Source organism: Cervus elaphus, chromosome 5 (genome assembly GCF_910594005.1).
Source record: "Cervus elaphus chromosome 5, mCerEla1.1, whole genome shotgun sequence".
NCBI lineage: Eukaryota > Metazoa > Chordata > Mammalia > Artiodactyla > Cervidae > Cervus > Cervus elaphus.
This window is the reverse complement of record NC_057819.1, coordinates 114,694,097-114,722,057: the sequence shown is the minus strand read 5'-3', so window position 1 is coordinate 114,722,057 and position 27,961 is coordinate 114,694,097. Positions and strand designations below refer to the sequence as shown.

Below are 27,961 nucleotides of genomic sequence, written 5' to 3'. Positions count from 1 at the left end.
GATCTGGCGACACCTGGGGACTGTCTAACTGGCTGATTCCCACGTGGTAAGTGCTCCCAATCTTGCCCCCACGTGGTGCCAAGGGCCGGGAAGAGGGAGAGCAGGCAGGAGGGAGCCGCATCAGGGGCATTTAAAGTGTCTTGACGTCACGCACTGCCAGGAACTCAGCTGAGTTTTCAGCAGGACATTCCAGTCATCTTCCCTCCCTCCCCCCGGGCTCCTCTGGCCAGGGCCTCGGTTCTTCCCCAGTTGTTGCGGAGGGAGGAGCCCTAAGAGTCGGAACAGCCAGAACAGGGGCGTTCCCAGCCTTGTATTGGCTCCGCCCTTTCTCCCAGAGGCTCTCTTCATTGGCTAGTGGGTGGGGCTTCGGATGTAGAGTATGCTCAGCAGGGCCTCTGGGTGGCCGAGAAAACTGGTCATGTCATGAATTATGCATGAGCGGCGTGCCTAGACCAAGCGGGGGCTGGGCGAGGATTGGCTGGAGGGGCTGTAATTCAGCGGTTTCCGGAGCTGCGGCGGCGTAGACGGGGAGGGGGAGCCTGGGGTTCCGACGTCGCCGCTGAGGGAGAGAGCCCGAACCGGATCCCTGACGAGCACCCCAGTTCCGCGCTCTCCCCACTTCTGCCAAGGGAGACTCCGCGGCCTGAGGGAACCCCGCGGCCCGCACCCAGGCGCAAGCGCAGCCCCGGCCAGTCGGGCCTCAGCCCGAGCAGCAGGTGAAGGGGGTTAAGGGTGGGGCTGCCCCCCGACGGCCTCCAGGCCTGGGCATCCCGGGGGAGGAGGAGCGCGCTGGGAGCTTCTGGGGTGTTTGGGGGAATAGTGAATGGAAACTTCAGTGGGGCCGGGGGGATACGAAGAGACACGGAGGGTCGCTCTGAAGGGACAGTTCCCCGGGATGACAGGAGCCGACCTCTGAAGGGACGGGGTGCGCTGGGAGGAAGTTTAGTTCTTTGGGAAAAGGGGAGACGCAGAGGAAGAGAGAGAATGGACTGGAGGGGAAGGACCGTAGGGCGAGGGTACTCTGGGGTGGGGGGCAGGAGCGAGGGACAGCCCCCCGACTTCCTGCTCCCTGGGGCTCTGGGGACGTTCCGGCCACAGGAGCGACTGTCACGCCGGCGGAGATCACGGAGGGGGGTGGTTGGCAAGCGCCTCCTCCCCGCCCCCCGGCGGGGCCCGGCGTCTCCCGGCTGAGCCACTTCCTCCGCCTTGCCCTGTTCCTGCTCCTTTAGGAGCCAGCTGTGCCCCCTTGGAGGAGGTAGGAATAGGTGTCTTCCCTTTACAGCCTTGCGGACTGTTTGGTTATGGGTAGGATTATTGCATAAGAATCAAGTTTCCTGTAGGGAAATTGACAGTCTTGTACTCTTTCTAAACTCCCTCCAGCCTTTTTCTGGGGTAAAGTCGTGTTTCCCTTCTCCCTCTTCTAAAAAAAAAAATAAATAAAACCCTCATCAAGTCAGCTCTAAAGAGAAATAAACCTTTTTCCTCCTTGACATTGTTCTTTTATAACCACCTGGTAAACTTGGCCAGAAGATAAATAATTGAGCCCTTGCGTTTACTGGATTGTGGTGTTGCTTAATTGCATAGGACAGAATGAACCAATCGAGAGTGGGAGTTTTCTGTCTCAGAGCCAAGATCTTGGGTAAATGCAGAGGAGAGGGAAACAAAGACAGGCTGGCCTTGGCAAAGCCGTGTGTGCAAACTTTACCTGTGTTTGGGGGTGTGGTTGCACTTCAGTTAGCTTAATTCAAACCGTCACCTGAGTGGTTTTTTCCATGTTTAGTCCACATCTTTCTGTGTTATATCAAGTGAATGCATGGTATTGACACACTTATACTTATTAAAAATGTATATAACGTGTCCCTGCTGGTTGGTTAAGTAAATAAAGGGCATATTTATTCTGTGTGTGGGTTGTAATTTTTTGGCTGGCTGAGCTGATACAGCATTGGTTTGAATAAATCAGAACTGTAAATTATCTCAATCTTTTATATGTGGATTTAGACTGTTAAGACTTGATTTAGCCAGTTTTATGTTTTATATTAAATATGTCTGTATTCCCTGAGTCAACACATTTATTTCTGTGTTACATGTGCCAGGCTGAGCTACTAGTAGAATTTTTGCAGTGACATTTGCACAGTGGGATGAAGGAAAGAAGTCTTTAATTCAGAAAAAATGAAGAAATTGTAGATGCTAGAGGCTTTTTTAAAAATTTATGGGTGCATAGGGTCTTAGTTGTGGTGCATGGGTTCAGTTGCCCCGAGGCATATGGGATCTTAGTTCCCCCACCAGGGATTGAACCTGACTCCCCTGCATTGAAAGGGCAGATTCTTAACCACTGGACCACGAGGGGAGTCCCTGAGGCTTGATCTTAATCTCTATATTTGCTAGCGTATCTACCACAAAGAACCACTAGACAATTCATAAATCTATCTTTATATGTAGTTCTTTTGGGAAGAATAGCCATCTAGAAATATCCATAATTATAACTTGACCCACAAAGGGTAGATAGTTCATGTAACCTTAACTCTGTTTTGAAGATAAGGAAATTGAGGTGTAAGGAACAAGACACTTGCCCGGGCAGCAACATACCATAGTGGTGGAGCTTATACCTTCTGTATGTTTTGTTTGCTTTTGACTATCTATGCTTAAGTATTAGGTCTTAATTTAGAGTGACTGTAGGCCCTACTGGGAAAAGTGTCAATGAAATTCTAACATATACCTGGACAATGAAATACTGCCAATATCCTATAAGACTCCAAGGGAGATACTTAAAATAAACAGGTGAGTCCCATTTAGGTTATTACAGAATATAGAGCAGCCATGTGCTATATAATAGGTCCTTTTTGATTATCTGTTGTGAGATAGCAGTGTGTACATGTCAATCCCAAACTCAATCTCCTTCCCCCCAGGTATCTAACTTTTTAGTCTGCATAATTTACCATCAGAATTTAGCTATTTGCTAATGAAAAGAGAGATTTACTGAGGCAGGTTTGTAGGTGAAGGACAGTCATGACCTAAATGTCATTTAAACCAGTGTCTTGTGGCTTGATCAGTGGTCATTTGTATCTCCAGAAGGTTGCTGTCTCCTCCTGCCTCTGCACGTCATGACTTTCAGATGGTGAGATGGGGCAGAGGTGGTGGCCATCATTCCAGAGGCCGAGTCCTGCACCTTTTAACCTTATGGCTTTCTCAGAGGTGATGTACAGATCAACAAATATTTGTTTTTTACACCTTTGTGAAAGTTGCTCTGGGGAACACAATATCTTGTTCTCAGACCTTGTTGTCTACTGCAACAACTTCATAAATTTCTTATCCATGTAATGCAACTTGATTTCCTCAAAGAGATGGTGAGACTTTAAGCCCATGCTGTCCAGAAAGGTAGCTATTATATGTTTTAAAACATATAGCACAGATATAGAACATTTCCATTGTCATAAAGTGGAATGCTTTGCTGTTGGACAGTGCTTCACTAATGGCTACAGGTCTTCAGAAGAAGGAGAGGTTATGAGTCTTGCAGTTAGTTGGTCTGAAGTCTTCTTGCCAGAGGAGAGATTTGATCTGAGAGACACATAATGGTTTGCATTTGACTGATGTAAAGAATTCAGGGCTAGGAGCTATGGTGATATGGCACAAACCCAATTCTAGTAGATTAGCAAAGTAAATAGAGAAGGAGTAAGAGGTCTTGAATGCAAGGTCAAGGAGTTTAAAGATTTTTGAAGCCGAATATTGATGTTTAATTATGGAGTGCCTAATTTGTATAAAGTAAATGGATATGTGTGGCCTCTGCCCCAGGGGAGTTGTCATTGACCATATAAACTGGACCAGCACCCAAAAAGAAGGGTCCTGCCTTTGCAGATTTGTGTGGTTAAGTGCAGAAGTGGTTTTTTTTTTTTTTTTTTTAAATGAGGATTTTTAACTGGCTACCCATGTCCACTCACATTTTCTGTCTTCCATATTTAAAAAAATTTTACCTTTACTTTTGGGTCACGTGTGACAACCAGCCAAAGAACACTTGAAGGACATCTCCAGATCCTGGAGAACTCCTGGTGTCCTGGAGCAGCCTTGGTGAGGTCCAGCAGAATGACATCCTGGGCTACCTCAATCTGTATTGGTTATGGTGAAAAAAATTAATATTGTGGTTACACACTGGTTGCAAGGAACCTTGGGTTACAGTGGGGCCCTTTTGTCAGGATGATTTTATGGTACTTTGGTAGTGAGTTGTTTGAAATATCTCCAGTTTTTGAAAGGAATAGCATATGCAAGAAAGAATTTCTATTATGTTCAGTTTTCCTATATCGTATTATTAATATCACAACTCTTAGTTCAGATCAACAAGCATGTTATGTAATGAGAGTCAGTTATCATGCTAGGCAGGATCCAAGGATAATGCAATATGGTTCCTGTTTCACGGAACCGGAAGTGGTATTATAGGGGCCTGGCATGTGCTTCGTCAGTAGGGACTTAGGATTGGGAAGATGACAGCACAGTGGTTCAAAGGTCAGACTCTGGAGTCCAACACATTCTGGGATTGGATCCTATATCTGCCACTTCTTAGTCAGAATCTGAACCTCAGTTTTCTTATCTATGAAAGGAGAGGCTAACAGTGTATATCTCCTAGTGCTATTGAAGACTCCAGGAGATGATGCTGGTAAAATAATTAGCATAATGCCTGGTGTACGGTAAGAACTCGCTAAATCTAAGTTTTTATTAAATGTCTATGAAAAGATTAATTCTTTTTAGGGATGAGAGAGAAAGGCTTTATTATAGAAGGGTATTCACATGGGAACACCTGATTAGGGTTTTATAGGATGAATAGGAATTCTCCCAACAAAGTTGAGTTGGTGAATAGCTGTATTCAAGGCTGAGGGAACATGAGCATGTGGAGGCTTAAACAGCGTAGTGTGTTCAGGGAGCTATAAGTGGAAGTTCTTAATTTAGGAGAACTGAGGAGAAAGGAAGCTGACTCTTAGCCCTTCTGTTAATAATTGGGTTCAGATGTCATTAAGTTGTTTTTTTCCTGTTTATAAAAGGAATGCATGCTATTGTAAAGAAATTTAAATTTGTAGAAATATAAACTATGTATATTTTTTTATATGTGTCTTGTTAGTTTGGTGTCTGTTTCTCCAGCTGTTTTGCAGCTTCTACTTACTGATTTATCTTGGACATATTTATTGCAAATTCCTTTCTAATAGCCTAATAAAAAAGTAATAAGAAAGGCAGACCTGCCCCCAAAGTAAAGTTTAAATTGTCTGGTTTCCTTTCTGCTAAAACCTCCCCCCTTCACCCATAAGAATAAATGACTTTCCTAATCACTGAACTTTTCCCTGACCTTTGGCTTTTTAACTATATCAAACAACGAGCTTTCCTAAGGTAACTGTTACTGTCGTGTCGAAATGGTTGGGTGAGGTGAGTTGAGGATTTCATGATCCACAGTTGTGATAGGAGTCAAAAGAACGGCAATGAGGACGGACTTCCTGGGCTTTCATTCCAGATCCAACACCTCTTAGATCTTGGGTCAGTTGCTTTAACTTCTCTGGGTTTTTCACTTTCTCTGTCCAGAAAGTGCAGATACCAGATCCAATTGTAAGGGATTTGTGAGGATTGAGCAAGATAACGTATATGAAGTACTTTGCACAGAACCTGGGAGATAGCTAAAAGTGGAGTGCTAATAATTGCTATTATTAAAAATCACAGTATCTAACTATAAAATCACACCAGTTATAATTCGCGGTAGCATTTCATGACCCAAAGGAAAGAAGGAGTAATCAGGAGCTTCTAACCTAATAGGAAAAAAACTAAATGAATAGGGAGCAGGGGGATTTACACTGTGGTGGAGGAGATGGAGGCTATCACGCAAAAGGAACAGGGCGCGTTTACACGGATGCCCTTCTTAGACATATGTCTCTGTACATCTTCTGATGGTGGCCCATTTATTTGAAGTAATATCCAAAACATTAGATTTTTATGGCCACTTAGGAATATAAACAGTCCCTTGGAGTTCTTCTTGATACAAAAAGTACAGATAATATGAAAGGTTTGAGGGGTGGGGGACTCAGGCAAGGAAGGTGGGCCAGCACGCAGCTTGGGGGTGAGGCCACAGCTTGAGGGTGAGGCTGCACCCTAATTAGAGTGAATAATCCTATGAGGCCAGGAGGGGATTTGTTCTTTCACAGCTGTGCTCTGTGAGTGCGTGTGTTTTCATTGGAGGAGTCGAGCTTTACTTTCCTGTCCTGTAACTTTCCTTTGCAAATGAAAACTCAAAACAGCCTTGTGGTTTAAGAAGAGCCACTCAGCACCTCCATGAAACAGATTCTCTTGCACCAGCTCTCTGGTTTGGGGTCAGAGAAGGCCGAAGAGAAAAGGCCTGCTACTGTTTCTTGGCCGAATGTGGGGCGGGAGGAAGCCAGCGGAGTTTGAAAGAGAAAGTAAACCTTCTGGTAAATAAATGGCTTCCCTATTGTGGAGGAGGAGTGCAAATTATTAGGGGGATGTTTGGGTAGTTTTTGTAGAAGCCATTTCTGAAAACTGATTGAGATGATTGAGGGTGAGCCCGATTTAGGGAAATCCTGCCTGGCCTGCTGTGAACCACTGTTATTCCCACTTTGTTGATTGATTTTATTAGTTTGTGGCAGCCTGACCTCCCGTTCTTGTTAGGAGAATTGGAGGATCTGAGTGTGACTTTGATCACCTGCTTAGGTAAAAGCTTCCTGAAATGCTTGTTTTTTGCTTCTTTTCTAATGTTCATTTTGTTTTTACTTTTAAGCGAACACTTTTTCTGACAGAAGCTAAAATCATGAGACTTTCCCTTTGTTCTTTCCTCCCCCTTCCACCTCCAGTCCACCTAAATGTCATCCTCAAAACCTCAAAACCCAGATGTTAGCTGTGTAATTACCTCTCCTCTAAACCAAGCAAAGTGCAATCTTGCGTTGAGTTGGCATTAAAAACGTCAGCCTTTGAATTTCTTTCTACTTGTGGTTTAGATACAGTAAATATTTAATCTCAGACTGACTTTGCCTGACAAATCAGTCTTGTATTTGGGCCTCTTTTTATCAATAGGTTTAGAGAAAGCAAATTTATTGAAACATTAACCAAAATAAAATGTAATTAGAGTGGTCACTGTCTTATGCATCGGGGCAGGTGGAATAATCAAAGCCAAATCTCAATATTTATGCTTTTTTATTACCTCATATTTAATTTGAACAAATGCATATATATCAATATTCATCCTTATTTCTGTGTGTTATTACCCTCTCCATTCGAGTACATAAATAAGTAGATAGAAGCACCTGGGACGCTTTAGGGTCCTAATTACTGTGTTGAAGAATCCTGGATTCATGGAGCCATCTAAGATTCCTGTTTCTCAAAAGTACTGTACTGCTGTGATGCTGGATGTTAATAGGGTGGGAGTGGCAAGGGGAGGCTGTCGCTGTAGGGGGAAAAGGGGTGGGGGATATGTGAACTCTGTACTTGCCACTTAATTTGAACCTAAAATTGCTCGTAAAAGTCATTTATTAATTTAAAAACAATCCTGCAGAAATGACTGTGTCCTGGGTCAGAAGTACCCTCTATACAGCTGTGTGATTCCAATGACTTCTACCACTGAGTTCCCTAAACTTGACAAAGAGAATGGCTTTCTTTTACCATTATCTCCCAGGTGGGAGAATGGAGAATGCAACTAGAAGTGGGGCATCCTGAAAACCCGTACAGTCTCTGGATGAACCTGCTTCCCCTTTCCTTAGGAGAGATGAATGCTAGTCTGAACCACAGATTTTCAGCAAGAATGTATCAGTTTTGTTTTTCAGTTCCAGACTAGTTTTCTTATTTTAGGGGGGAGGGGGGTTTAATCAGTACAGTAAATGGAAAGTCTCCCCTTCACCTTATCCTCTGAACTCTCTCTCCCAAGGACAGTTAGGTACGTATTTCTTACTTTATCTTTCCAGAATGATCATGTGTGATATACAGGCAAACATGTTGTTCGCTCTCTTTTTTTCTTCCTTCCACAGACAGTAGCAAATTATACTTGTAACTCAGTATCTTTTTGAAGACACTTTGTTTATCTTAGGAAATACTCCATGTGAATATGTTTATATCTGCCACTTAAGATCTGTATAGTGTGGACTTAGGGTGGGATGAAATATTCAGTTTTGTGATCTCAAATAGAAGAACTTGGAGAAGGAAAAAAATTACAATTTATTTATTTTTAAATCATTTTAAAATCATCATAGTCTTCTAGGCTACGGATGTCATAATTCATCTAATGGTAGGCAGAGATTGCAGAATCTAAAGACAAAATGATGTTGTGGTAAGTATCATCATGTTTGTCTTTAGACACAGATGTCTATCTTGTGCCTGTATACTTTTAATGGGCTTCCCTGGTGGCTCAGCTGGTAAACAATCCATCTGCAATGCGAGAGACCTGGGTTCAATCCCTAGGTTGGGAAGATCCCTTGGAGAAGAGAAAGGCTACCCACTCTAGTATTATGGTCAGGAGAATTCCATGGGCTGTATAGTCCATGGGGTCGCAAAGAGTTGGACACAACTGAACGACTTTCACTTTCGCTTTCATGATTTTAATGTTTTAATCATAACGTGCATACTGTTTATTTATTTATTTTTTTGGTTGCACCAAGTGACTTGCAGGATCTTAGTTCCCCAAGCAGGAATCGAACCAGCGCCCTTAGCAGTGAAATCATGGAGTCATAACCACTGGGCAGACAGGAAACTCTCCTATACATACTGTTTAGAAATGTAGCTTTTCAGTTGACAGAGTGAACATTTTCCCCTTTAAACGTAAACTTTGTTTTGTTTCTGGCTGCATTGTGTGGCTTGCAGCATCTCAGTTCCCCTGACCAGGGGTTGAATCCAGGTCATGGAAATCCTGACCACTGGATTAGGAATCCTAATCACTGGAATTCTAACCATTAGGCTACCAGGGAACTCCCAAAACATAAACTTTAATTCTGGGTAGAAGTCTAGCTACATCATTGAATATGAAACTCCAGTGTGTGCCTGTCACTTGCACAGGTAGGAATTGTTGCACACCCCCACTCCACAAATTTTTAAAACTTGCTGTTCATATACCTATGATACCAGGACCCAGCTTCCATTAATCTCAATCACTCCATCCCTAAATCACAACAGACTTTTGTCTTAAGTTCCCCTTGTTCCTTTGGCAAGTGAAGACGGAGTTTTTGTTTTTGTGTTGTTCCTGGATGGGTCAGGAATATTCCCTGGAGGAGGGCATGACGACCCATTCCCGTATTCTTGCCCACAGAACCCCACAGACAGAGGAGCCTGGCAGGCTACAGTCCATAGGGTTGCAAAGAGTTGGACATAATTGCAGCGACTTAGCACACACGCATGGATGGGTTGCTCCCTGATCCTTCTATTTGAGTTGCCTAGCAGCAATTTGCAGAGTGTGGTCTACAGTGGGTCTCTGAAATCCTTTCAGGGTGGGTCTTTGAGATTAAAACTATTTTTATAACATTATTTTTATTTTTTTAATTAGTTGGCATTTGTACTTAAACTATTAGTCCTTGTACTCAGTGCACTTCCGGGGGAAAAAAATGTCTGATTTCACCTAATGCCCATGATAAAACAATAAACAGTATTAATTTCATTCTCTCTCAGCTCTGATGACTTTTTTTTTTTTTTGATGGCTTTTTGATACTCTGTAGTGAAATGGCAGGGCTGCAGAAAGCACTTCTGCTGCAAAGAAGTCTGGTGGAATAGCACTTGTGAAATTGTTTGAGTTGTGATTTCAAACTAGCTGCTTTTTTTCACAAAGCACCATTCTTACTTGAAAGAATGATTGACAGACCAACAGGGATATTGATATTTTCTCAAAAATGAAAGGAGGGAAGCTTTTTCTTCAAGGAAAACAACCGACAGTATTTATTGCCGATGATAAAATGTAAGCTTTAGAGTGGAAATTAGAGTTTGAGAAACTTATATCCACTACTGTGTGTTTGACAGCTTCTCAGTATTAATGTAATTTTTTGATAACATGGTTTTGTGATAGTTTGTAATGAATTATGTTGGTATTTGAAGGTCTGCATGTCTCTGAAATAGTGTTTTACAGATAGTTGATGTATGGCATTACAAAATCATGCATGAAAACATTCTATTCGAAATGCAAGATAGACTAATAGATTTTAATGTAACTGTGTGTGAAGAGTTCATTGCTATGGTTTCAGAATCTACACTGCCTCTAACCTTGAAGAAACGGGTACTTGTCAAGTTCTGATGTAGTGTTAAATAATATCCAAAGTTATCTGCAGAGATTCTTAATATACTGTCCTTTTCTTTCCAGTTAGTGTGAGGTCAAAATTTCTTCCTGCATTTTAACCAGAACAACATACTGCAACAGGTTGAATGCAAAAACAGAGCTGTGAGAATCCAGCTGTCTTCTAAGCCAGAGATTAGAGAAATCATTAGAGAAGCTTCCAAAACTTTAACAATGTCACTCTTTCCACTAAATTTTTTTTAAAATAAGTTGTTTTTCACAGAGATGTTATTTATGTAATAAGTTTATTTTTTAATGAATTAATAAATATATTCTAAATTTATCTGTTTTAGTTTGTAATACAGTAAACATTGATACACCTCCATAAACAAATGCTCCTTAGGAGCCTCAATTTTTAAGGGGGTCCTGAGAATAAAAAGTTTGAGAACTGCTGGTCGACAGGTTTTAGCATAAGAACTCCTTGAATAGTTGTTGAAGAAAGAAAGAAAAGATCCTATGGTTCTGTTCCAGAGAGTCTGGGTTAGTAGATCTAGGGTTATTTTTAACAAATAGCCAGTGTTCTGATACTGGTGGTTCTTGGTGTGAGAATGCTGCTCTGAAGGATCATAAGCTATAAGTCTTCAGATTAATGAAGTCTTATCCACAGGGTTTAGAAATAATTGTTTTAGGGATAAAAGTAAATGGTAGCCATGTGGTCTTCCAAGGAAAAATGCTTTGCAGATTTCTTTTTATCCTGTTTGTTCTTTGTATTTATGGACCTGAATATTAATCAAGGGTGGACTATAGTCATAATAGTCATAAAGAATCACTTTACCAAATTAAAGTTCAATTGGTTTTATGAACTTATTAAGATAGTTTCTGAAGGCTCGGGTTAATTTCTAAAGACAGTTCTGGTTAAGAATTGTCTGTAAATTCTATAAGAAGTGTTCTGTTTCAGACATGTCTTTAACTTTAGTATATACATGTAACATAAGTAAAGCTCTCATTTTCCTTCTTATAATTGTATTACAAATTCAAAGAGAAGTTTACTTGTCAGAGATAATACAGCAGAGATAAGACTTCAAAACATATAATAAGACTCCACTACCCTGGGAGTTTCAAGACTCCAAGTTTGTGTTCTGGTTTTATCTCTGTCTTTTGTGATCACGTAACATTTTGATAGAATTGTTACATTATCTTGGAACCTCAGGGTTCTCTTTGGCTGAGTGGTTGACTGGAAAATCCAATGTGAATTTATGCTTCAGGCCAGGCTCTGTCTGGGTATAATTTTTAGGATTTAGATCATAAGCTACTTACAACGCAAGCTAAAATAGGGTTTCTAAATTCTAAGTTACTGTCTTTCTAAGTATTCTTTTTCTTTCTAAGCCATGTCTACTCTCTCACTTACATTGTGAGATGTAAGCCATGTCTCTCACATTGTCAGATTTTAATTTCATGAGTAACTGATACTTTTTCTTAACCTTCTTTTGTGTAGATGCTAATGGATAAGATCAGCTGCTCTCTGAAGATTGCCCACATTATGCTGAACTATGGTGTACAATGAGGTCACCTATTTTTCCAAGTATGCTGTTCATTTTGATAAGAACTTCATAGAAAAGCTTGTCTAATTCAGGGAGATAGCTCATCTTCCTTTTTAAATATAATTGAAACTCTGTGGGGTCAGCTTATCTTTTAAAATATTTTTCATAAAGCTCAATACATTTAAAAAATTAGTAGATTATATATTTAACAGCAGTCTTAGGATGCATAAAAATTGAGCAGAAAGTACAGAAGTGAAGTCGCTCAGTCGTGTCTGACTCTCTGCAACCCCATGGACTGTAGCCTACCATGCTTCTCCGTCCATGGGATTTTCCAGGCTAGATACTGGAGTGGGTTGCCATCTCCTTCTCCAGGGGATCTTTCCAACCCTGGGATCGATCCCAGGTCTCCTGCATTGCGGGCAGACGCTTTACCATCTAAGCCACCAGGGAAGCCCAATAGTGCCTTTGGGACATACCAAAGAGTAGCTTCTCCAGAGTCCCTCAATTGCACGCACTGCCGCCTGCCTGTTTGCCGGGGGGTCAAGGAGACAAGAAACCAGAGACTGTAAAGGAATTAAGATTTCGTTAGGCATGTCCCTCCAGTCATAGGAGTGAGGCCCTCCTACCTTAACCAGAGGTCTTCTGGAATCTGAGGCTGAGCCGCTGAGCTTTCTGCTTGAGTCTCCTGCACTGGGTTTTCTTTGCATTCAGCTTCGACCGCAGGAGCTTCGCTGAGTTGGGCTTCTGCTGTGCTTGGCCTCTACCCCACGTGGAGGTTGTTTCAGCCAGATTAAACCCGAATCACGGCACCATAGATGTCAGGCGAGTGTATGCTCTTCGGTTCTTTGTCTCGTCACAACAAAGATTTGTAGTGATGGACATTAAAGCCCTCGGCGCGTCACAGCTCTCGGGTCTTGGACAGACCGTGTTATAGCTCTCATGTCTCGAATGGACTGTGTTATAGCTCTTAGAGAAATTAGTTTTACAGCTCAGTGTTACAGCTCTATTTTATTTAGATAATAGCAGGAATATCCATCATCGAGGCGTGAGGGCACGTCAATCCAAAGACGCGAAGAGAAGAGCACCCCATCGCGCGGGAGAGAGAGAAAGTACAGAGAACCCCTCTATACCATCTTGTCTCTTCTTCTTAGTTTGTCCAGTTGTTGACATCTTGTCTTAGTGTGACACATTTGTTATCATGGATGAGCCAATATTGACACATTATTATTAACATTAGAGTTCACTGTGTTACACATTCTACAAATTTTGACAAGTGTATAATGACATGTATCTACTGTTACAGCAGCATACAAAATAGTTTCACTGCCCTGCAGATCCCCTGTACTCCACCTAGTCATCCCTCCCCCAAACGCTGGCGACCACTGATCTTTTTTATTATCTGCATAGTTTTGTCTTTTTCCAAAATATCATATGCTTGGAAGTAGCCATTTCAGTTTGGCTTTGTTCACTTGGCAACATTGATTCAGATTTCCCCATATCTTTTCAATACTCGATAGTGCATTTCTTTTTATTCCTGAGTAGTATTCCATTGTCTATGTCTACCACATTGTTTATGCATTCACCTATTGAAGGACATAATAATTGTTCCCAAGTTTGAGCACTTATGAATAAAGTGGCTATAAATAATTTGTGTGCAGGGTTTTGTGTAGATGTAAGTTTTCAGCTCATTTGGGTAAATACCAAGAAGTGGGTTTGCTAGATCCTAAAGGAAGGAGTGTCATCAGGGATCTCTACATTACCAAGTTGAATGGATGTCACTCTGTAACCATCTTGCTCACACTTGTAGTGGTGTTAGCATAGCTGAAAATCTTTTTTTTTTTTTTTAATTCTCTCCTCTTGGCTTTTTGATAAGTTCCCCTGGTTTTCCTTCAGTCTTACTTGTCTTTCCCAGTTGCCTTGCCTGGTTCATCCTCTGCCTGAACACTAGTGGTGAAGTGCTTCAGACCACTGTCTGGGGCTCTCTTTTATCTTCTATATCTTCTCCCTAATTTATGTTATCCATTACTTTGGCTTTAACTGTCATCTCCATCCTGATGACTGATGTATCTCCAACCCAAGTGTCTCCAGGCTCCCAGTTTCTGTGTCCTGATGCTTAATTGACATTTCTCCTTGGATGGTTGTAGAATAGGAAAGACTAGAGATCTCTTCAAGAAAATTAGAGATACCAAGGGAACATTTCATGCAAAGATGGGCTCAATAAAGGACAGAAATGGTACAGACCTAACAGAAGCAGAAGATATTAAGAGGAGATAGCAAGAATACACAGAAGAACTATAGAAAAAGGATCTTCACGACCCAGATAATCACGATGATGTGATCACTCACCTAGAGCCAGACATCCTGGAAACTGAAGTCAAGTGGGCCTTAGAAAGTAGCACTACGAACAAAGCTAGCGGAGGTGATGGAATTCCAGTTGAGCTATTTCAAATCCTGAAAGCTGATGCTGTGAAAGCGCTGCACTCAATATGCCAGCAAATCTGGAAAACTCAGCAGTGGCCACAGGACTGGAAAAGTTCAGTTTTCATTCCAATCCCAAAGAATGCTCAAACTACCGCAAAATTGCGCTCATCTCACACACTAGTAAAGTAATGCTCAAAATTTTCCAAGCCAGACTTCAGCAATACGTGAACTGTGAACTTCCAGATGTTCAAGCTGGTTTTAGAAAAGGCAGAGGAACCAGAGATCAAATTGCCAATATCCGCTGGATCATTGAAAAAGCAAGAGAGTTCCAGAAAAACATCTATTTCTGCTTTATTGACTATACCAAAGCCTTTGACTGTATGGATCACAATAAACTGTGGAAAATTCTGAGAGATGGGAATACCAGACCACCTGACCTGCCTCTTGAGAAACCTGTATGCAGGTCAGGAAGCAACAGTTAGAACTGGACATGGAACAACAGACTGGTTCCAAATAGGAAAAGGAGTACATCAGGGCTGTATATTGTCACCCTGCTTATTTAACTTATATGCAGATACATCATGAGAAACGCTGGGCTGGAGGGAGCACAAGCTGGAATCAAGATTGCCAGGAGAAATATCAATAACCTCAGATATGCAGATGACACCACCCTTATGGCAGAAAGTGAAGAACTAAAGAGTCTCTTGGTGAAAGTGAAAGAGGAGAGTAAAAAAGTTGGCTTAAAGCTCAGCATTCAGAAAACTAAGATCATGGCATCTGGTCCCATCACTTCATGGGAAATAGACGTGGAAACAGTGGCTGATTTTATTTTCTTGGGCTCCAAAATCACTGCAGATGGTGATTGCAGCCATGAAATTAAAAGACGCTTACTCTTTGGCAGGAAAGTTATGACCAACCTAGATAGCATATTAAAAAGCAGAGAGATTACTTTGCCAGCAAAGGTCTGTCTGGTCAAGGCTATGGTTTTTCTAGTGATCATGTATGGATGTAAGAGTTGGTCTGTGAAGAAAGCTGAGTGCCAAAAAATTGATTGTTTTGAACTGTGGTGTTGGAGAAGACTTTTGAGATTCCCTTGGACTGCAAGGAGATCCAACCAGTCCATCCTAAAGGAGATCAGTCCTGGGTGTTCAATGGAAAGACTGATGCTGAAGCTGAAACTCCAATATTTTGGCCACCTGATGCAAAGAGCTAACTCATTTGAAAAGACCCTGATGCTGGGAAAGATTGATGGCAGGAGGAGAAGGGGAGGACAGAGAATGGGATGGTTAGATGGCATCACCGACTCAATGGACATGACTTTGGGTAAACTCTGAGAGTTGGTGATGGACAGGGAGGCCTGGCCTGCTGCGGTTCATGGGGTCGCAAAGAGTTGGACACGACTGAGCAACTGAACTGATAGTGATACTAAACTCCTATTTATCTGTTAAAAAAAAAAAAAAAACCTTTTAAAAAAATATATTTATTGGAGTACAGTTGTTTTACGCTACTATGTCAGTTTCTGATGTACAGCAAAGTGAATCAGCCATATGTATACATATAACCCCCCTTTTTTGGATTTCTTTCCCAGTTAGGTCACCTCAGAGCACCAAGTAGAGTTCCTTGTGCTATACTATAGGTTCTTAGAACCTTTTTTTTATATTGAAGTAGTTGATTTACAATATTGTGTTAGTTTCAGGAATACAGCAAAATATATATATATATAGATAGGTAGGTAGGTAGGTAGATAGGTAGGTAGATAGATAGATAGATAGATGTAGATAGATATAGATATATATGCTTCCCAGATGGCTCAGTGGTAAAGAATCCTCATGCCCGTGCAGGAGAAGCAGGAGATGCAGGTTCCATCCCTGGGTTGGGAGGATTCCCTGGAGGAGGAAATGGCAACCCACCCCAGTATTCTTGCCTGGAAAATCCCTTGAACAGAGGAACCTGACGGGCTGCAGTCCATGGGGTCCCAAAGGGTCAAACACAACTGAGCTTGCAACAACAACAACATGTGTGTGTGTGTGTGTGTATTTTCCGGATTCTTTACCATTATAGGTTATTACAAGGTACTGAGTATGGTTTCTTACGCTATACAGTAAACCTTATTGTTTATTTTAAATGTAGTGGTGTGTATCTGTTAATCCCATATTCCTAATTTATCCCTTCCCCCAAAAAACAGAACTCTTAAGCTTTCTCACCACAGGCTTGTGCCCTTCTCCCTGCCTAGCTTTCCCCATCGAAGAAAATGGCATCCCCGTCGAAGAAAATGGCATCCCCGTCTAACCCATGGTAAAAGCCGAAAACCTAGGAATAGCCTTAATTCCCCCTTTCTCTCAGGCTTCCCTGGTAGCTCAGATGGTAAAGAATCACCTGCAGTGTGGGAAACCTGGGTTTGATCCCTGGGTTGGGAAGATCTCCTGGAGAAGGGAACGGCTACCCACTCCAGTATTCTGGCCTAGAGAATCCCATGGACCATACAGTCCATGGGGTTGCAAAGAGTCAGACACGACTGAGCAACTTTCACTTTCTACTTTCCCCTTTCTCTCGTTTCTCTTCAAATCATCAAGTCCTGCTGGTTCCACCTCTCAAGTTTTTAAAAATTCTTTATTTGTCTTGTCCTGACTTCCATTCTGCTCTATGGTAGGCTAGATACCCTGAAAATCTCCCCTCAAAACACCAAGAGGGGACTTCCCTGGTGGCCCAAAGGTTAAGACTTCATACTTCCAATGCCAGGTTTGCTCTCTCCCTGGTCAGTGAACTGGGGAACTAAGACACTACCTGCAGTGTGGCTGAAAAATAAGCCAAAAGACAAACAAACAAACAAAAAAACTCACCAAGAAATATTGGATACACTGAGCTCTCCAGGAAATTAGGGAAATCTTCAGAGGCAAAAATCAATCAGAATCTCCCAAAATAAGGGAGAGGAAGTCAGCCTATAGTAGGGGTGGGTGTGGGGGGCGTTTCCATATCCCTGTTACTGAAGACTATTTGTTTTACAGCCACTCTAGGCAGCAGATAAGGTCTTGCTATTGGCGAGGAATCTGCCAAGTCGAAAAGAATTCCTCAGCATAGGGCTGTTGATTTTAGAGATTTGAATTTGCACTCTTTTTAGTCCCAGTAACTCCTATCTGAGATTTTTAAGAGTCTGAACAAATAGCTTACTTCCTTCCAGATGTGGTATCTAAATTATAACTCCCAGTCACTCACTATCCTACATCTTTATTGCTCTTATCACAAGAGGTAATTATCATCCCATTGACTTGTCTGTCTTTATCTCAGAGGGCAGAGACCTGTCTGTCTTGTTCCACACTCTGTACTCTGCCTTTGCTTCCAGACCCAGGGTTTTTTTTTTTTTTTTTTAATTTTCTTTTTTTTTTAAATGAATGAATGGGCGAGTGTTTCGAGTAAGTAGGTTCCTTCTGAGAGAAGATAAAATGATGTTATGTCAGTTTTGTTTTGGTACTAAGCATTTCACTTTAACACATTATTGACCAGAGACATATTAATATGTCTTTAGTCACCAAACATTATTGACTGAAGAGGTATCAGTATGTTTTTAGAGAGTGGTAAAATTAACATCAGGGCTCCTTAAGTGGCGCTAGTGGTAAAGAATCTGCCTGCTAATGCAGGAGACACTGGTTTGATCCTTGAGTTGGAAAGATCCCTGGGAGTAGGAAAAGGCAACCCACTCCGGTATTCTTGCCTGGAAAATTCCATGGACAAAGGAACCTGGCGGGTTACAGTCCATTGGGTTGCAAAGAATTGGACACTACTGAGCGTGGGTGCGCGCACACACGCACGCAATTAACATCACCGTGCAAAGTTGTTAGAGCTTAAAATTGATCAAATCTTCATTATACAACTTTTGATTGTTGTTATCACTCACATTCTGCTCTGTTAGATTTTTGTCCCAACCTTGTGTATATTATAAAGGCAAGTTTATTACTGTAAACAATTTTTAAATGACACATTGCATAATTTTGAGTGAAGAATTTTTTGGTGAATTTTATGCAGATACTTTCTCTGATTATCCGAGTGACATATATACTGGAGCCTCAGAATATGGTAGTTCTTCAGAATATAGTTCTGATTCAGACGATGTGATTATTAGACCCACAAAAAGACAAAAAATCTGAGTGATTCTGATAAGGAAAGTGAAAATGAAACTCATGGTGCTGGTAAAGACTTTACAGGTGTGTCAGGTGTAACTTTTGAATGTAATAACCTGCAAAGTGTTAGTGAAATGACAGAATTAAGTTTTGACTGGTCAAAAGAAAAATGACCAGCCACAGGTGTTAGTTTCTGCAAAAATCCCCTGGTCTGTAATGAGTTAGAACATAATTTTAATTTTTATGCAGAGTAATGCACACAAATAAGTTAGAAATCAAAGATGAATGCAAGACATATTGAAAATGATGGTTTTCTGTTCCACCCTTATTTCCAAGTATTGCTTCCCAGAAACAGTCTTATTTATTTTAAAAATTATTTATATTTATTTATTTATTAGACTGGTCTGGGTCTTCGTTGCGGGACGTGGGACCTAGTTCCCACCAGGGATCGAACCCCAACCCCTTCCTTGGGAGCGTGGAGTCTTAGCCACTAGAAGGACCACAAGGGAAGGCCCATCATCATAATTTTTAAACCATTTTAGTCAAACCACTAAATCATGCATTTTAAGTAAATAAGTATTGTTTGCTGATAAGCTGCATAGTATACTGTTACATGATTACATTTTCATTCACATGCAAATTTTTTCCCTGGAGTTAATATTTTTATCTTAAAAAAGAATTTTTATAAAATAAAATTCAAAATTATTTTCATAAAACACCAGTTTACTTTTCTTATACCTATTGCTAACTTTCCCCAAATATTGCAACAGGTCTATCAAATATCTGGCATTCTTACTGCAGATACTTAAACATATTCACAATCTGTTTGTCATTTTCTGGGCAGCCCTGTCACCCTATCATCCTGCAATGTGAGTCTCCTTTCACCCGTCTTCTATATTGGATTCCCCTTTCCCTAGATCTTATGTCTTCCTCTTTCTGTCATGATTGCTTTATTTGCTGAACCACAAATTCTAGTAAAATACTATCAGGAAAAGGTGCCTGGGAAATAACTTTTCTGAATTGTTGAGTATCTGAAATCTCATTATTCTTTCTTCACCTTGAATGGTGGTTTGGGTGGGCACTGAATAACTTTAAGTCATTGCTGGCTCAATTGGCTTTGAATCCTTCAGAGCCTGTGTTGAAAGGCTTATGCGGTTCTGATTTTTTCATCCTCTCCAAGAGGCCTGGTTCTTTTCTCTGGAAGTGTGTATGACTTCTTCATTCCCACTGTTCTGAAATTCCATAGAATATGCCTTAGTGCGAGCCTATTTTCATTCACTGGATTGAGTTCTAGATGGGTCCCTTTCAACCAGCAAAGGGGAATTCTTATTATTTCTTTGATAATTCTCACCTTTCCATTTTCCCCTAATTTTTTTCTGAGACTGCTCTTGGTCAGATATTGGATCTTTCGACAGATCGTCCGAGTTGTGTTGTGTTTTGTTTCCCTTCTGCTTCTATTTCCCATCTTTTTTGTTGTAGATTATTTTCCATCTTTTTTGTTGTGGATTTATTCCAGGAAGTTTTCTTGGTTGTTTCAACACATCTATTTGATTTTAAATTCTGACTGTCATTTTCAAGAGTCCTTTCTCAGTTGCCATCTTCATCTTCATCTTTTTAATTGAAAAATATTTTTTTATTTATTTGGCTGTGCCAGGTCTTAGTTGCAACACATGGGAATCTTCATTGTGGCATCTGGGATCTCTTTCCCTGAACAGGGATTGAACTCAGGCCTCCTGCACTGAGAGCCTGGACTCTTAGCCACTGGTTCACCAGGAAGTCGTTCATCTTAATTTTTATCCTTTTCCTGATTAACGTATATAACTTGTCTCTTTGAGGATATTATTTATAGTTTTGTGAAATTTTTGTATACTGCTAGTAATTCTCTGGAACCAGTGACAGACTGTATTTTCTTGGGCTCCAAAATCACTGCAGATGGTGACTGCAATCATGAAATTAAAAGACGCTTGCTCCTTGGAAGAAAAGCTATGATCAACCTAGACAGCATATTAAAAAGCAGAGACATTACTTTGCTGACAAAGGTCTGTCCAGTCAAAGCTATGGTTTTTCCAGTAGTCATGTATGGATGTGAGAGTTGGACCATAAAAAAAACTGAGTGCCAAAGAATTGATGCTTTGGAACTGTAGTGTTGGAGAAGACTCTTGGGAGTCCCTTAGACTGCAAGGAGATCCAACCAGTCCATCCTAAAGAAAATCAGTCCTGAGTATTCATTGGAAGGACTGATGCTGAAGCTGAAACTCCAGTACTTTGGCCACCTGATGTGAAGAATTGACTCGTTTGAAAAGACCCTGATGCTGGGAAAGATTGATGGCAGGAGGAGAAGGGGACGACAGAGGATGAGATGGTTGGATGGCATCACTGACTCGATGGACATGAGTTTGAGTAAACTCCGGGAGCTGGTGATGGACAGGGAGGCCTGTTGTGCTGCAGTCCATGGAGTTGCAAAGAGTTGGACATGACTGAGCGACTGAACTGAGTATTCTCTGATTCCTGAGTTCCTCTTTTCTTTTGTTCATCTCTCTCATATTGAAGGTTTTCTTCAAAAGTCTAACAGGTAACGTTGAGTGGTCTTATTTGCTTGTTAGGTTTCCCTGTGAGGTGACTGGGGGAGGCCCTGACTGCCAAGCTTCTTGGAGCTGATGTATGTAGCTTCTCACCTTATTGCCATTGTTTCAGTTTAGTGCATCCTCAGCCGTGCCTGGTATCCCCAAGTCTGGAGTTAGCTTTCTCCAGGCAATAAGTATTCTTTCTGGGTTTGGAGAAAGGTAGTTATCTGGGGGATCTAGATGCTCTTTATACATGTTTTTAACCAGTTCTCCTATTTTTATCCAAACTTTTCACCCCTCCCTTCAACCATCTCTCCCACCTCCAACTTTGAGCTTTTGGGGTGTTACACAGCAGACACTTACTGTTCGGTTTTCTCGGCTGTACTAGGTCAGGTAACATCACTCTACTTTCTGGACTCCAGAATTTTATTGACATATTTTGTCCATGGTCATCTCATTTCCCCTTCTTTGTCCTTGTGGGTTTGTACCCGTTGCCCCTGCTTTACTGTCACTTTCATAGGCTTGTGGGTCATGTTTAGCCAGAAGATCTGTATTATGTTCTCTTAGCACCCCTGTGTTTGCACATGCTGGTCCCTCTACTTGGACTGGTTATCCCTTCCTTTCTAGCATTACCAGCTGTCCTGCAGACCCACTGTACCTTGTGAAGTAATCTCCAAGAAATGGAGAGAGGAGGAGATAGAAAAGAAAGAAGAGGAGGAAGTAAAGGAGGAAAGAGGAGAAGAGATTGGAGTCAAGGCTTATATTCAAGGTTTTTAGCATGAGCACATGCAGGAGTGGAGGTGTCCTTTGCTAAAATAGGGGAGATTGAAGGAGATGTTGGCTGGGAGAGGTTTTTAATGAAAGGATTAGTTCAGGGTATATTAAATTTGGGATGCTTGTTAGACATCCAAGTGGAGATGTTGAGTAGAGAGAGGATTCTAGAGTTCATGGGAGAGACTAGGGCTGGAGATGTAAATTTGCGGATTGTCAGATGTTATTTTGAAGGAATTGGGACTGGATGACTCATTTAGAAAGTGAGCGCATAAGGGAAAGAAGAGATTAACTAGCGAAGTAGTTTTAACAGCAAAGCCTTTCCTTTTAAAACTCCAAATTCCTTTCTCATGGTAGTTGGGCTCTATCACGATGGCATTCCATCAGTGTGTTAGTAGAAGTGTTGTTCTGGTCACCAAAGGCCATAACCCAACTGAAATTTTAGTAGCACAAAGCCCCCACCATCTTGTGCTCACAGATTCTGTGGGCCGGGAATCAGTAAGGCAGAGGTGGCTGGTCTTAGCTCCGTAGTGTCGGGGGCCTCCCCTGGGAAGACTGGAACATCTGGGGGCCGTTATCACTGGGAGGCTGCTTCACTCACACATCGCCTGGGATGAATCAGCGGCTGACCTCAGCCGGGACTATATGCCAGCTGTCTCCACGTGGCCTCTGCCGCCTTGGGCTTCTCACAGGGTGTTGGTTGGGTTCTGGAGAATGAGCCTTCCAAAGGAATCAACACTTCTGTTATAACTCTATTGGTTGGAATGGTCATGGGCTTAGCCAGATTCAAGGGCAAGGGACAAAGACTCCTTCTCTCAAAGGGAGGAGTATCAGAGAATTTGGAGCCATGGTTTTATACCCACCACAAATACCCTTTTGGATTTGAGGTTCTGAACCCAAACCACAGGCACTTGGAAGGAAGAGGTTCTAAGACAGAATCCACAGATAAGGATTCCCAGCCCCAGTTATCTGATGCTTGAGGCTAAGTGTCCAGGATCAACTTAGTATCTCTTTTAGGCAAAGTAACCTGAATAAATTAAAGAAAAACTTCTTCCTTCTCTTCAGTAAGTGTTGAACTATATTGTGAGTATGTGACATTGAGATTCAGAAATTTAGATACTCTTTCTCTGTTTTATTTCAGTTGCCTGTCTTAAAACAATATTACTAACTTATACAGCATTGTAAATCAGTGGATTCTTTTTGACTCTTTTCATTTGGGCTTTGGCCAAAGATAATAGTATCTGCAAGCTTCCCCCCACCCCAACCCCTGCCCCACCCCACCCTTGCCCTTCTCCTCCCTTTGCTGTTTCAAGCCTAGAAACTTTGACATGATCATTTGCTTGCCCGACGTACAATGTGTTTCTTGAAGGCTATACTCCTGTTTTTAATTTATTTTAAAAAATGTTTATTTGGCTGTGGCGGATCTTTAGCTGCAGCATACAAACTCTTGGTTGTGGCATATTGGAGCTTCTTCCCTAATTAGGGATCGAACCCAGGCCCCCTGCATTGGGAGCTCAGAGTCTTAGCCACTGAACCACCAGGGAAGTCCCCATACACCTGTTTCTAAAAGTTGGCAGCTTGCCTCTGATTCCTGTGAGAGTGCGTCCCTCCGCATTCATTGGAAGGATGCTTTGCTTCCCTCTAGAAAAACCTCCAAATTCGAGGTAACAGTTCATACGGGGTAGAACTAGTCTTGTTTTCTTAGATGCAGTTGCCATATTGCTGGCGTGATTTTCAGCACTGTAGCCATCAGTGACTGTTAGTAGGAACTTTTGCAGTGGAGGTGGTGTTTATGTCTGTGTGCGCAAATGCGAGTAAAGAAGGCTATAAAGGCACTACTCATTTGGTGTCTTAAATCTGACATCAGAATGATATGTAAGGGTCAGATGGAGGAGATGGAATCAAAACAAGAAAAAGCCTCAGCCGCATTTGTAGGTGGTGTGGGCGTTCAGAGTTGAAGCAGTGATTGGACCCTGGGTAGGGTTAGGGATCAGGGCTAAGTTCTCCAGAGGAGACAGGAAAGGGACGTACAATGCCGCCAAGGGGAAGACCACTTTAGGCAAGAGCACCAGCGAAGAAGGAACACAGTCTGTGGAGGGTGGAGGTGAGGTTGAGGGGGAGATATGTTGACATTTTGAAAGTCATCTTGAGACCCGAGAGAGGAGCTGGAGGGGCCAAAGTTGGCCAAGGAGTTGGGGAACCTTAGCGGGTGTAAAGCTTTTGGGTGGGACAATGTTTTTGAGCTGGGGAGTTGCTATAATTTTACTCTTATTGAAAGGTCACTGAAGGGTCATCCTCGAATTTTTCAAACAGCAAATCTGAAAGAGTTGGTTTGCTCCTCAGGATACTTGTTACTGGATGCAGGGTCCTTACCTGGGAGGATATGTTTCAGTCCACTGACTGAGCTGTAATTCATACCAGTGGTTTATTTGTTCTATATGTTTCTCTGAGTACCTGTTATGAGCTGGGCACCCTGCTGGATGCTGTGAGGTGAAGGGAGGAACAGACTGGTGAGCAGAAGCCCAGGCTCTTCCTGTCCTCAGTCTGGCAGCCCGGCGTAGAGGTTACCAGTTCAAGTTACGGAGTCACAGTGCTCACTCAGGCCCATGTATGGAGAACACCGGGGACCTTTCCCAAAGTGGAGTCTTCCCAACAGCAAAACTGGGGAAATTGTAAGCTAAGGGTACATGCATATTCATGAAGGGGCTTGAGCGGAGGCGATTTCAGCATACAGCCGGGGCAAAAGTCAACCGTCAGCTGAGTCCAGGCTTTAGCTGATTGATGTCAGGAGTGTCAACTTCATCCTTCCATCCGTCACCCATGTGGGGCCTTGTGTATTGTTATGTGTGTCCCTTCAGGAGGAACTGGGACTCTGCCTCATCTCTTTGTTGTTGTCCGCCTTTTCTCTGTTGGACTCCTGTATTCCCATAAGACCATTAATTACTGAGACCTGTTCAGGGGCAAACATTGCAATGAGGATTAAGCCAAAATGGCTTCTCTTATGTGAAGAAAATCATTCCTGGTTCTCCTTCTTTCAGTTCAGTTCAGTCACTCAGTCGTGTCTGGCTCTTTGCAACCCCATGAATCGCAGCATGCCAGGCTTCTCTGTCCATCACCAACTCCCGGAGTTTACTCAAACTCATGTCCATCGAGTCAGTGATGCCATCCAGCCATCTCATCCTGTCGTCCCCTTCTCCTCCTGCCCCAATCCCTCCCAGCCAGCATCAGGGTCTTTTCCAGTGAGTCAACTCTTTGCATGAGGTGGCCAAAGTATTGGAGTTTCAGCTTCAGCATCAGTCTTTCCATTGAACACCCAGGACTGATCTCCTTTAGGATGGACTGGTTGGATCTCCTTGCAGTCCAAGGGAATCTCAAAAGTCTTCTCCAACACCACAGTTCAAAACAATCAATTTTTTGGCACTCAGCTTTCTTCACAGACCAACTCTTACATCCATACATGATCACTAGAAAAACCATAGCCTTGACCAGACGGACCTTTGTTGGCAAAGTAATCTCTCTGCTTTTTAATATGCTATCTAGGTTGGTCATAACTTTCCTTCCAAAGAGTAAGCGTCTTTTAATTTCATGGCTGCAATCACCATCTGCAGTGATTTTGGAGCCCCCAAAAATAAAGTCAGCCACTGTTTCCACTGTTTCCACTGTTTCCACGTCTATTTCCCATGAAGTGATGGGACCAGATGCCATGATCTTAGTTTTCTGAATGTTGAGCTTTAAGCCAACTTTTTTACTCTCCTCTTTCACTTTCATCAAGAGACTCTTTAGTTCTTCACTTTCTGCCATAAGGGTGGTGTCATCTGCATATCTGAGGTTATTGATATTTCTCCTGGCAATCTTGATTCCAGCTTGTGCTCCCTCCAGCCCAGCGTTTCTCATGATGTATCTGCATATAAGCTAAATAAGCAGGGTGACAATATACAGCCCTGATGTACTCCTTTTCCTATTTGGAACCAGTCTGTTGTTCCATGTCCAGTTCTAACTGTTGCTTCCTGACCTGCATACAGGTTTCTCAAGAGGCAGGTCAGGTGGTCTGGTATTCCCATCTCTTAAAGAATTTTCCACAGTTTATTGTGATCTATACAGTCAAAGGCTTTGGCATAGTCAATAAAGCAGAAATAGATGTTTTTCTGGAACTCTCTTGCTTTTTCAGTGATCCAGTGGATGTTGGCAATTTGATCTCTGGTTCCTCTGCCTTTTCTAAAACCAGCTTGAACATCTGGAAGTTCACAGTTCACGTATTGCTGAGGCCTGGCTTGGAGAATTTTGAGCATTACTTTACTAGCGTGTGAGATGAGCGCAATTGTGTGGTAGTTTGAGCATTCTTTGGGATTGCCTTTCTTTGGGGTTGGAATGAAAACTGACCTTTTCCAGTCCTATGACCACTGCTGAGTTTTCCAAATTTGCTGGCATATTGAGTGCAGCACTTTCACAGCATCATCTTTCAGGATTTGAAATAGCTCAACTGGAATTCCATCACCTCCACTAGCTTTGTTCGTAGTGCTACTTTCTAAGGCCCACTTGACTTCACATTCCAGGATGTCTGGCTCTAGGTGAGTGATCACATCATCGTGATTATCTGGGTCGTGAAGATCTTTTTTGTACAGTTCTTCTGTGTATTCTTGCCACCTCTTCTTAATATCTTCTGCTTCTGTTAGGTCTATACCATTTCTGTCCTTTATTGAGCCCATCTTTGCATGAGATGTTCCCTTGGTATCTCTAATTTTCTTGAAGAGATCTCTAGTCTTTCCCATTCTGTTGTTTTCCTCTCTTTCTTTGCATTGATTGCTGAAGAAGGCTTTCTTATCTCTCCTTGCTATTCTTTGGAACTCTGCATTCAAATGGGAATATCTTTCCTTTTCTCCTTTGCTTTTTGCTTCTCTTCTTTTCACAGCTATTTGTAAGGCCTCCTCAGACAGCCATTTTGCTTTTTTGCATTTTTCTTTCCATGGGGATGGTCTTGATTCCTGTCTCCTGTACAATGTCACGAACTTCCGTCCATAGTTCATCTCCTTCTTTAGAGGCATGTTAAGAAAACCATTCCTCATTCTCCTTCTTTAGAGACCTTCTAACCTGTCTGCTTACAGAATTGTTTACTTGTCTTCCTAAAACCCTTCTGACCTCCCCATTCCCCTCGGGCAAGAGTTCCTGTTTCTTTGTATGGCTTACCCAAGAGCCTTTCCACCCTCATCTCATGCCATAGTTTCCTTATGTGGTCTCCACAGGGTTCTGCTTCATTACAACTGCCTGGAGCCCATCCTTGGAGTTGATTATTCAGTACATGTAGTGTAAGGACCAGCCTCTAGTGTCTCAGAGCCCTTCAGGTGACTGAGATGTGCTTGCTGGGTGAGCCCTAATCTCTGGTTTTGTTCTGAGGTTCTCAATCTGGCCACACTTTAGCATTGCCTGAGGAGCTTTCAAATACTGAAACCTGGTTCCCATCCTCAACAATTCCCATTTGGCATCTGGTTTGGTTTCCAGGCATCTCTATTTTATTTTTATTTTTACAAAAATATCTGCCCTCGTAATTGTGCTCTGCAGCTTCGGTGGGAGAAGGGAATGGCAACCCACTCCAGTATTCTTACCTGGAGAATTCCATGGACAGAGGAGCCTGGTAAACCACAAGTCCATGGGGTTGCAAAGAGTCGGACATAACTAAGTGACTAAATGACCATCACCACCATCAGCAGCATTCTTGCCCGGAGAATCCCATAGACAGAGGAGCCTGATGGGCTGCAGTCCATGGGGTCGCAAAGAGTCAGACATGACTGAGCAGCTGAACACACAGCTAGGGTGGGGAACCTCTGCATACTAAGGGCAGAATCGAGGAGTAGATGTTACAGGAAAACCGATCCTGATTCTGGAGTGACTTATCCTTTTATGTACAGATCTCCAAGTATTTGAAAAGCCACTATTCCGTAAGTTATCCTTTTCTCTCCTGACCTTACCTTCTGCTCCCCAGGTCTTCTTCCCGGGCAAAACGTTCATGTTCTTGGACTGCTCACATCCTGACTGCCCCTCCCTGAGTATGTTTGTTTTCTAGTGCACTGTTTAAATTGTGATGCAGTCAGAATATCACTATGGGCCAACTGGACTAGTCCTTTCATTCAGACAACGTATATGTCTGTTATAATATCATTAGGTCACATTGACTTCATATTATGATTGACTCACGGTTTACTTAAAATCAATGAAACTCCCACTGTAGCATAGTGGTTAAGAGCTGGAATTCTGAAAATGGACTAATTAGGGTTGGGTTTCCAGTTTCTACCTGTCTGACCTTGGGTGAATCACTTAAAATTCTGTGCCTTA

The 27,961-nt window shown here is 42.2% G+C and overlaps 1 protein-coding gene across 4 annotated transcripts in view; it reads left to right on the top strand.

Moving 5' to 3' along the window:
* The first annotated feature begins 430 nt into the window (after positions 1-430).
* STAT3 (signal transducer and activator of transcription 3) overlaps positions 431-27,961 on the top strand; it is a 71,307-nt gene continuing 43,776 nt past the window's right edge. For 3 of the 4 annotated variants that reach the window (XM_043904640.1, XM_043904638.1, XM_043904639.1), the window contains exon 1: positions 467-716. The gene's annotated coding sequence lies outside the window, so the exon portion shown is untranslated. Of the gene's footprint in view, positions 717-27,961 lie in introns of all 4 variants that reach the window. The other variant, XM_043904637.1, reaches the window with a different exon arrangement.